At 49.4% G+C, this 9,955-nt stretch overlaps 1 protein-coding gene across 2 annotated transcripts in view; it reads left to right on the forward strand.

Annotated features, from left to right (window-relative positions):
- LOC127037978 (tripartite motif-containing protein 15-like) overlaps positions 1-9,955 on the forward strand; it is a 178,145-nt gene that overhangs the window by 101,262 nt on the left and 66,928 nt on the right. The gene's annotated exons all lie outside the window — the stretch shown is intronic.

Here is a 9,955-nt window from a genome sequence, read left to right on the forward strand (position 1 = left end):
TCTGGGAACCTGAACCCAGGCAAGGTTAGCTGCCGTGGTAGGGGGGGAGAGGGGGGAAGTCTCTCCAGGCAGGGTTAGCTGCTGTGGCGGGGGGGAGAGGGGGGACGTCTCCCCAGGCAGGGTTAGCTGCTGTGGCGGAGGGGGGAGGGGGGGAAGTCTCCCCAGGCAGGGTTAGCTGCTGTGGCAGTGGGGGAAGTCTCCCCAGACAGGGTTAGCTGCTGTGGGGGGAAAGGGGGAGTTTCCCTGAGTGGGGTTAGTTGCTGTGGGGAGATGGGGGGAGAGGGGTTAGCTGTCGCGATGGGGGGGTATCTGCTGCAGGGGGGCTCCCCGGGTGGGGGGCTGAGTTAGCTGCCATGGGGGGCAGGGGTTAGCTGGGTGGGGGGTGCAAGGTGGAAGTTTCGCCTAGCGCGCGCGCGCGAAACTTTCTTGCACTGGCCCTGTAACGAGCTATTCCTGAGCCTTTCACCACAGACCTTTCTACATAGGAATTATCCCTGTCAGCCCTCTCTGGGCACAGCACTGCTCCCAGTGCAGCTACCGGGATTTGTGCCACAGATCTGAAAGGAGCAGGATTCCTCCGTTCACAAGGGGAAAAGTGCAGCACAGGGAAAATAAGCAACTTGCTCAAGATTGCACAGCAGCTATAGATATTGAGCTCACAATAGAAGCCAGGAGGCCTGGGTCTCAGGGCCGCAGCTCTAAATTCAGATTTTATTACTTAATGCAGCTGCAGTAACATGCAATGCACAATCACTGCTGTTCCACTTACAAACCACACTCTGTGCATTACCCTAATTAGCCAGCAGGAGTCACTGCTGTGCTAGTGAAGGAAACGTTACCCAGACTTGCCACCAGGTGCCACTATTGCACCACCAGAAATACCCACTGCCCCACCTCTTGGGGAAGGGCAGCCAATCAGAGCTGCTGCAGGTGATAGGCAGCTCTCTCCCCCTCCCCTCAGGGGACAGAGGAGTCTTTGGGTAGGGGAGGGGAAGCTGGGTGAAGACCCCCCCCAGAGCTGCAGGAGGAGCAGAAGTGGGACCTGGGGGGCAGAGCTGATGTAGGGCTGGGGGGGTGCAATTTATGGCTGGTCTGGGGGAGGGGCAGATGGGGGGCTGGGCAGGAGGGACAAATTAATTAATTATTATGTGGGGGTCTGGGGAGAAGCTAGAAGCTCTTTTATACTCAGCAGCCACAAGAGCCAGAATCACCTACGCTGTATTTGTGGGAGAGCTGGGCCCAGTGATCATCTCTGACACACACACTGGGACAGGGGGAGTTCAGAAACCAGAACATCAAAGACCTCAGTGTCCTCCTTTCAAAAATATCTCATGATTTTTGGGCCAAACCTGTGTTTTTTGGAAAAAGTTTCTTGTTTTTTGGGTCTGACTTGCAATTTCTGAACATGGGGGGCTGGTATCCTGCTCCTAGCAGCTGGCATCCCCACACTATAGCTGTCACAGACTGGTCACAAGGATTTTTAGCGACACATGGATGGGATACAGAGCTGTGCCCTGTAAGCTGGTTCCTACGATGGGCGAGGAGCCACGGGCTGGGGGCAGGAATGGTTCAGCCCATCCTACTGACTGACTCCTTCCCATAATGCAGTGCTCTGCTCATGGGAATTACCCAAAAGCCCCAGCTCCCAGTGATGGTGCTGGGGTCTAAGAGATACATTTGTCCAGAGTCCCAGAATGCACTGGTTGTCTGGGGGACACTGTACTCCTGTGCCCGTGCTGCTGAGTGCGACCGTCCCTGCCTGAGTGTGCCTGTCATAGGATCATAGAATATCAGGGTTGGAAAAGACCTCAGGAGGTTACTAGTCCAACCCCCTGCTCAAAGCAGGATCAATTCCCAACTAAATCATCCCAGCCAGGGCTTTGTCAGGCCTGACCTTAAAAACCTCTAAGGAAGGAGATTCCACCACCTCCCTAGGGAACCCAGTCCAGTGCTTCACCACCCTCCTAGTGAAAATGTTTTTCCTAATATTCAACCTAAACCTCCCTCACTGCAACTTGAGACCATTAGTCCTTGTTCTGTCATCTGGTACCACTGAGAACAGTCTAGATCCATCCTCTTTGGAACCCCCTTTAAGGTAGTTGAAAACAGCTATCAAATCCCCCCTCATTCTTCTCTTCTGCAAACTAAACAATCCCAGTTCCCTCAGTCTCTCCTCATAAGTCATGTGCTCCAGCCCCCTGATCATTTTTGTTCCCCTCTGCTGGACTCTTTCCAATTTTTCCGCATCCTTCTTGTAGTGTGGGGCCCAAAACTGGACACAGTACTCCAGATGAGGCCTCACCAATGTCAAATAGAGAAGAATGATCACATCCCTCGATCTGCTGGCAATGCCCCTATTTATACAGCCCAAAATGCCATTAGCCTTCTTGGCAACAAGGGCACACTGTTGACTCATATCCAGCTTCTCATCCACTGTAACCCCTAGGTCCTTTTCTGCAGAACTGCTGCCCAGCCATTCGGTCCCTAGTCTGTAGCAGTGAATGGGATTCTTCCATCCTAGGTGCAGGACTCTGCACTTGTCCTTGTTGAACATCATCAGGTTTCTTTTGGTCCAGTCCTCTAATTTGTCTAGGTCCCTCTGTATCCTGTCCCTAACCTCCAGTGTATCTACCACTCCTCCCAGTTTAGTGTCATCTGCAAACTTGCTGAGAGTGCAGTCCATGCCATCCTCTAGATCATTAATGAAGATTTGATCCAAGGAGGAATAGTGGAGTAGAAACCAGAGTAACGGATGATGCTGGTGGTAGAAAGTTTGTGCACGACGGGGGAAAGAATGTCACTGACGCCAAACGCCGAAAATTAAAAGGTTTGTACACTAATGCGAGGAGCCTAGGTAACAAGATGGAGGAACTGGAGTTACTCGTGCAGGAAGTGAAGCCGGATATTATAGGGATTACCGGAACCTGGTGGAATAGTACTCATGACTGGAGCACGGGTATTGAAGGCTATGTGCTGTTCAGAAAAGACAGGAAGAAAGGCAAAGGTGGGGGAGTAGCCTTGTACATCAATGATGAAATTAAATGTAGCGAAATAAGATGCGATGGAATGGATAAGACAGAGTCCGTCTGGGCAAAAATCACGCTGGGTAAAAAAGCAACTAGAGCTTCCCCTGAGATAGTGCTTGGGGTGTGCTACAGACCGCCGGGATCGGATTGGGATATGGATAGAGACCTCTTTAATGTCTTTAATGAAGTAAACACAAAGGGGAAATGTGTGATTATGGGGGACTTCAACTTCCCGGATATAGACTGGAGGACGAGTACTTGCACGAATAATAGGGGTCAGATTTTTCTGGATATGATAGCGGATGGATTTCTTCATCAAGTAGTTGAAGCACCTACAAGAGGGGATGCCATTTTAGACTTGGTGTTGGTGAGCAGTGAGGACCTCGTAGAAGAAATGGTGGTAGGGGACAACCTTGGTTCGAGTGATCATGAGCTGATTCAGTTCAAACTAGATGGAAGGATAAACAAATGTAGATCTGCGATTAGGGTTTTTGACTTCTCCAGGGCTAATTTTAAAGAGTTAAGGAAATTAGTTAGGGAAGTGGACTGGATGGAGGAATTAGTGGATTTAAATGTGGAGGAGGCCTGGAATTTCTTTAAGTCACAGCTGCGGAGACTGTCGGAAGCCTGCATCCCGAGAAAGGGGAAAAGAACCACGGGCAGGAGTTGTAGGCCAAACTGGATGAGCAAGCAACTCAGAGAGGGGATTAGACAAAAGCAGAAAGCTTACAGGGAGTGGAAGGAAGGCAGGATCAGTAAAGAAAGCTACCTTGCTGAGGTCAGAACATGTAGGGATAAAGTGAGGAAGGCTAAAAGCCGCATTGAACTGGACCTTGCAAAGGGAATCAAAACCAATAGTAAAAGGTTCTACAGCCACATAAATAAGAAGAAAACAAAGAAAGAAGAAGTGGGGCCGCTATACACTGAGGATGGAATGGAGGTTAAGGATAACCTAGGCATGGCCCAACATCTAAACAAGTACTTTGCCTCGGTTTTTAATAAGACTAGTGAGGAACCTTGCGATGATGGAGGGATGATAAACGGGAATGTGGATATGGAAGTGGATATTACTGCAACTGAGGTAGAGGCCGTACTTGAACAGCTCGATGGGACAAAGTCGGAGGGCCCGGACAATCTCCACCCGAGGATATTAAAGGAACTGGCGCGTGAAATTGCGAGCCCGTTAGCAAGAATTTTTAAGCAATCGATAAACTCGGGGGTTGTGCCGTATGACTGGAGGATTGCTAATGTAGTTCCTATTTTTAAGAAAGGGAATAAGAGTGATCCGGGTAATTATAGGCCTGTTAGCTTGACGTCTGTAGTATGTAAGGTCTTCGAAAAAATTTTAAGGGAGAAAGTAGTTAAGGACATAGAGGTCAATGGGAATTGTGACGAATTGCAACACGGATTTACTAAAGGTAGATCGTGCCAAACCAATCTGATCTCCTTCTTTGAGAAGGTGACGGATTACTTAGATAAAGGAAATGCGGTAGATATAATTTACCTAGATTTCAGTAAGGCGTTCGACACGGTTCCGCACACGGAGCTGTTAGTTAAATTGGAAAAGCTGGGAGTGAATATGAAAGTTGTAAGGTGGATAAGGAACTGGTTAAAGGGGAGACTCCAGAGGGTCGTATTGAAAGGTGAACTGTCGGACTGGAAGGAGGTCACCAGTGGAGTCCCTCAAGGATCGGTTTTGGGACCGATCTTATTTAACCTTTTTATTACTGACCTTGGCACAAAGAGCGGGAATGTGCTAATAAAGTTTGCGGATGACACGAAGCTGGGGGGTATTGCTAACACGGAGAAGGACAGGGATACTATTCAGGAAGATCTGAACCACCTTGTAAACTGGAGTAATAGAAATAGGATGAAATACAATAGTGAAAAGTGCAAGGTCATGCATTTAGGAATTAATAATAAGAATTTTGGATATACGTTGGGGGCGCATCAGTTGGAAGCGACGGAGGAGGAGAAGGACCTTGGGGTACTGGTTGATAGCAGGATGACTATGAGTCGCCAATGTGATACGGCTGTTAAAAAAGCAAATGCGATTTTGGGATGCATCAGGCGGGGTATTTCCTGCAAGGATAAGGATGTGTTAGTACCGTTGTATACGGCGTTGGTGAGACCCCATCTGGAATACTGTGTGCAGTTCTGGTGTCCCATGTTCAAGAAGGATGAATTCAAACTGGAACAGGTTCAGAGACGGGCTACGAGGATGATCCGAGGAATGGAAAAACTGCCTTATGAAAGGAGACTCAAAGAGCTTGGCTTGTTTAGCCTGGCCAAAAGAAGGCTGAGGGGGGATATGCTCGCCCTATATAAATATATCAAGGGGGTTAACGTTAGGGAGGGAGAGGAATTATTTAAGTTTAGTACTAATGTAGCCACGAGGACGAATGGGTATAAACTGGATATTAGGAAGTTTAGACTTGAAATTAGACGAAGGTTTCTGACCATTAGGGGAGTGAAGTTCTGGAATAGCCTTCCGAGGGAAGTAGTAGGGGCAAAAGACTTTCCTGGCTTTAAGACAAAGCTTGATAAGTATATGGAGGGGATGTTATGATAGGATCGTTAATTTGGGCAATTGATCTTGAATTACCACCAGACAGGTCTGCTCAATGGTCTGCGGGGAGATGTTGCATGCGATGGGTACTGAGTTGCTGCGGAGAATTCCTTCTTGGGTGCTGGCTGGTGACTCTTGCCCACATGCTCAGGGTTTAGCTGATCGCCATATTTGGGGTCAGGAAGGAATTTTCCTCCAGGGCGGATTGGCAGGTGCCCTGGAGGTTTTTCGCCTTCCCCTGCAGCGTGGGGCACGGGTCGCTTGCTGGTGGTGTCTCTGCAGCTTGAGGTCTTCAAACCATTTTTGAGGATTTCAATAACTCGGTCCTGGGATAGGGGTTGTTATAAAATTGGATGGGTTGGGTTCTGTGGCCTGCCTTGTGCAGGAGGTCAGACTAGATGATCAGATTGGTCCCTTCTGACCTATGAGTCTATGAGTCTATGAGTCTATATTGAACAAAACCGGCCTCAGGACCGACCCTTGGGGCACTCCACTTGAAACCGGTTGCCAACTAAACATGGAGCCATTGAGCCATGGGATAGGGGAGGGATAGCTCAGTGGTTTGAGCATTGGTTTGCTAAACCCAGGGTTGTGAGTTCAATCCTTGAGGGGGGCCACTTTGGGATCTGGGGCAAAAATTGGTACTTGCTCCTGCTAGTGAAGGCAAGGGGCTGGATTCAATGACCCTTCAAGGTCCTTTCCAATTCTAGGAGATAGGTATATCTCCAATTATTATTACATTATGATCACTGCCCGTTGAGCCCGACAATGTAGCCAGCTTTCTATCCACCTTATAGTCTATTCATCCAGCCCATGCTGCTTTAACTTGCTGGCCAGCGTGCTGCTATGTGCTGCTGTGATTCTTGGACGTACCCTGGCTGGTCTATAGAATGAAATCTACAAGGAAGGGAGCATTGGAACAGCTTTAAATCTAAATTTGTTCATTTAGAAACATGACTATGAAAAACTCTCTTGGAACATAGCTTTTAGTTGGTATTATTATGCACCACAGGTTATCGTTATGCACTAGTTCATTATTTACATTTGACTATGTATAGCAGACAAAACAGGAACAAGAGTTCAGATGCAAAAACAATCTAAACATTTAATCTCTCTGCCTAAAGCGGTAGAAAAAATACTGAATTTGCTTTTATTCATTTATTATTAGTAATTTAAACAAGAGTCATATTGTGGTTGGGTCTCACTATATTTATCTGTCATATATACCTGCGCTGATGCTGGAGCACAAGGGTGAGGATTGCTACCCAGGTCCTGTTGTTCTACAAGCCCTCTGTGACAAAATTCAGGGAGAATCAATACACACCTATGACTAAGGCATTAGGGTCCATACAGCAATTCTAAGGGTCAGATTTCCAGTCATGTGCAGGGCACAGCAGCCCCCATCAGGAACAAAGAGGATTTCTCCATCCCCCCTGGGGAATTAAGGGAGCTGCTGGATGCTGGGTGGTTTGGAGAATCCGGTGAGAATCTTGCATCTTGTGAATATGGTGTGGCCACCCCAGTGGCTGAACGCCTTCCCTGCTGTGCACAGTGAAGCTGGGCTGAGTCCTCCCCTCTCAGAGCATCTAACCCAGCGAGGGACCAGTCTCAGCTCCTAGCTGGATGGACCAGCTAATTCCCTGCCTTCTGCCTCGGACAGGTCACACTCAGCAGCGGGGCCACAGAACTATAGTGTCCCTCTGACAACCAGTGCGTTCTCGGACTCTGGACGAATGTATCCCTGAGAGCCCAGCACCATCACTGGGAGCAGGGGCTTTTGGGTAATTCCCATGTGCAGAGCATTGCCTTGTCGGAAGGAGTCAGTCAGTAGGACGGGCTGAACCACGACTGCCCCAAAGCCGGTGACTCCTCGCCCATCCCGGGAACTAGCTTACAGGGCCCAGCATTGGGGGCGCTGGGCCTGCGCTGGAGACACCATCCCATGTGTCGCTACCAATCCTTGTGATCAGCCTGTGACAGCTGCAGTGTGGGGATGCCAGGTGCTGGGAGCAGGATACCAGCCCCCGATGTTCAGAAATTGTAAGTCAGACCCAAAAAAATCAAGAGACTTTTCCCAAAAAACACAGATTTGGCTCAAAAACAATGAGATGTTTTTGAAAAGATGATACTGCAGCTCTCTGGGGGTCTTTTCCCCTCTCCCCTACCCAAACACTCCTCTGCACCCTGAGGGGAGGGGGAGAGAGCTGCCTGTCTCCCGCAGCAGCTCTGATTGGCTGCCCTGCCCCAGGAGGTGGGGCAGTGAGTATTTCTGATGGTGCAACAATGACACCTGGTGGCCAATCTGGGTAACGTTTCCTTCATTAACACAGAAGTGGCACCCTATGGCTAATTAGGGTAATACACACAATGTATTTTGTAAGTGGAAAAGCAGTGACTGTGCATTGCATGTTACTGCTGCCTCATTAAGTTACAAAAGTTGAATTTAGAGCTGAGGTCCTGGGAGCCAGAACTCCTGGTTATTATTGTGAGCTGGATGTCTGTAATTGTGCAATCTTGAGCAAGTTGCTTATTTTCTCTGTGCTGCACGTTTCCCCCTGTGAAAGGGGGAATCCTGCTCCTTTGAGGTCTGTGGCACAAATCCCACTAGCTCCAATGGGAACAGCTCTGTGCCCAGAGAGGGATCACAGGGTTAATTCATATGTAGAAAACTGTATGGTGAAAGGCTCAGGAGAGAATAGTTCATTATTAGTCAGTAATTATGGGGCTGTGGGAGCAAGACAAACAGTTCATAAGACAGTGAGAAATCGTGTGTGAGGGGAGAGGGGACCTTAATTTTGTCTTCTGATTTAAGAACAAACCTGCGTACCTGACTCGGAGATTCTTCCCCTGAGACTCAGGCAGGTTTCTGTGATTCCCAAACCAGCCTGGACTCTCTTCAAGTTCTCATAGAATCATAGAATCTCAGGGTTGGAAGGAATCTCAGGAGGTATCTAGTCCAACCCCCTGCTCAAAGCAGGACCAATTCCCAGCTAAATCATCCCAGCCAGTCACTTTGTCAGGCCTGACCTTAAAAACCTCTAAGGAAGGAGATTCCACCATCTCCCTAGGTAACGCATTCCAGTGCTTCATCACCCTCCTAGGGAAAAAGACTTTCCTAATATCCAACCTAAACCTCCTCCACTGCAACTTGAGACCATTGCTCCTTGTTCTATCATCTGCTACCGCTGAGAAAAGTCTAGATCCATCCTCTTTGGAACCTCCTTTCAGGTAGTTCAAAGCAGCTATCAAGTCCCCCCCAGTCTGATCCTGACCTCATCCCCAGGGTATCCGAGCACTTTCCAGTCAGGTGTTATATGAGGTGACTGGCGTCTGTCACGTGTGATTCGGTGCCTCTCACCCTCGCTTTGCGCTGTGTGTGCAGTGGGTTTGTTCTGGGAGGTGTCACTGGCTGGCCGGCCCTTTAAGGCAAACCAAGCTCAGCCTGGCCTGTGAGCTAGCAGCGAGCCCCCCACTGGGGGTGACAGGGCAACTTACTGATAATTGGTGACCCCAGCTGGGTCGGGGCCAGGAAAAGACGATACAAGGGAGGGGGAACCCAGGTAGGGGCAGAGCCTGGAGAGAGGAGTGTGAGCCCTGGGCCCTGAAGTCCATCAGAGACGCAGGTACCGGAGGGAGCTCTCTGCTGGCATCTGCTGGAGGGCAGAGGGACTGAGTGAGGCCGTAGCTCATTTACATATCAACTGTGGGTGGCTTGGGGACACTGGGGTTAAATGTGATTAAGTTTCGTTGTTGGGCTGATACTCTGGAGAGTTCCCTGGTGGGAACCAGCTGGGCAAAGCCTGAACAGTGACTGGGCTCCGGGTCAACGTTCACCTAAAGACTCTGGTGCAGGCTACCTGTTCCAGCTGCTGAAATCACTGTAACAGCCCCAGAACCGCAAAGTGGTGGCGGCTTTAGGTTTAAGGTCCAATGGACGTGTCCCCGCACACGTTTAATCCCACTTCTAACATCATCCTAGCAGGACAGGGGGGTCAAGCCTCAAGGACCCTGATTCTCCTGCAGCCACAAACTGTGAGTGAGGGGCTGGGAGGCAAAACAAACTGAATCAGCCACTCGGGGGCCAATTGGTCTGGGCTGTGACAGATGCGCCCTGAGACAGTAGCTGGGGGAAGGTGTTGAACTGTAAATGTCTGTCCCAGCTCACACCATCCTTCCTCTTTCCTCCGCCAGCAAAGTTCTTCTCTTTAACCCTCTCTTGACTGTGCTGGTGAGTGGGCACAGATTTGCCCAGCAAAGGTGCCCAGAGCGGATACGGGTTCCCAGGTTACTGGGTGGGGGCTCGAGTCACAATTAAGGAACTGTAGAGAATCCCCTAAGGTAAAGACCCCATCCTTCTTGC

Source organism: Gopherus flavomarginatus, chromosome 20 (assembly GCF_025201925.1).
Source record: "Gopherus flavomarginatus isolate rGopFla2 chromosome 20, rGopFla2.mat.asm, whole genome shotgun sequence".
Taxonomy (NCBI): Eukaryota; Metazoa; Chordata; order Testudines; family Testudinidae; genus Gopherus; species Gopherus flavomarginatus.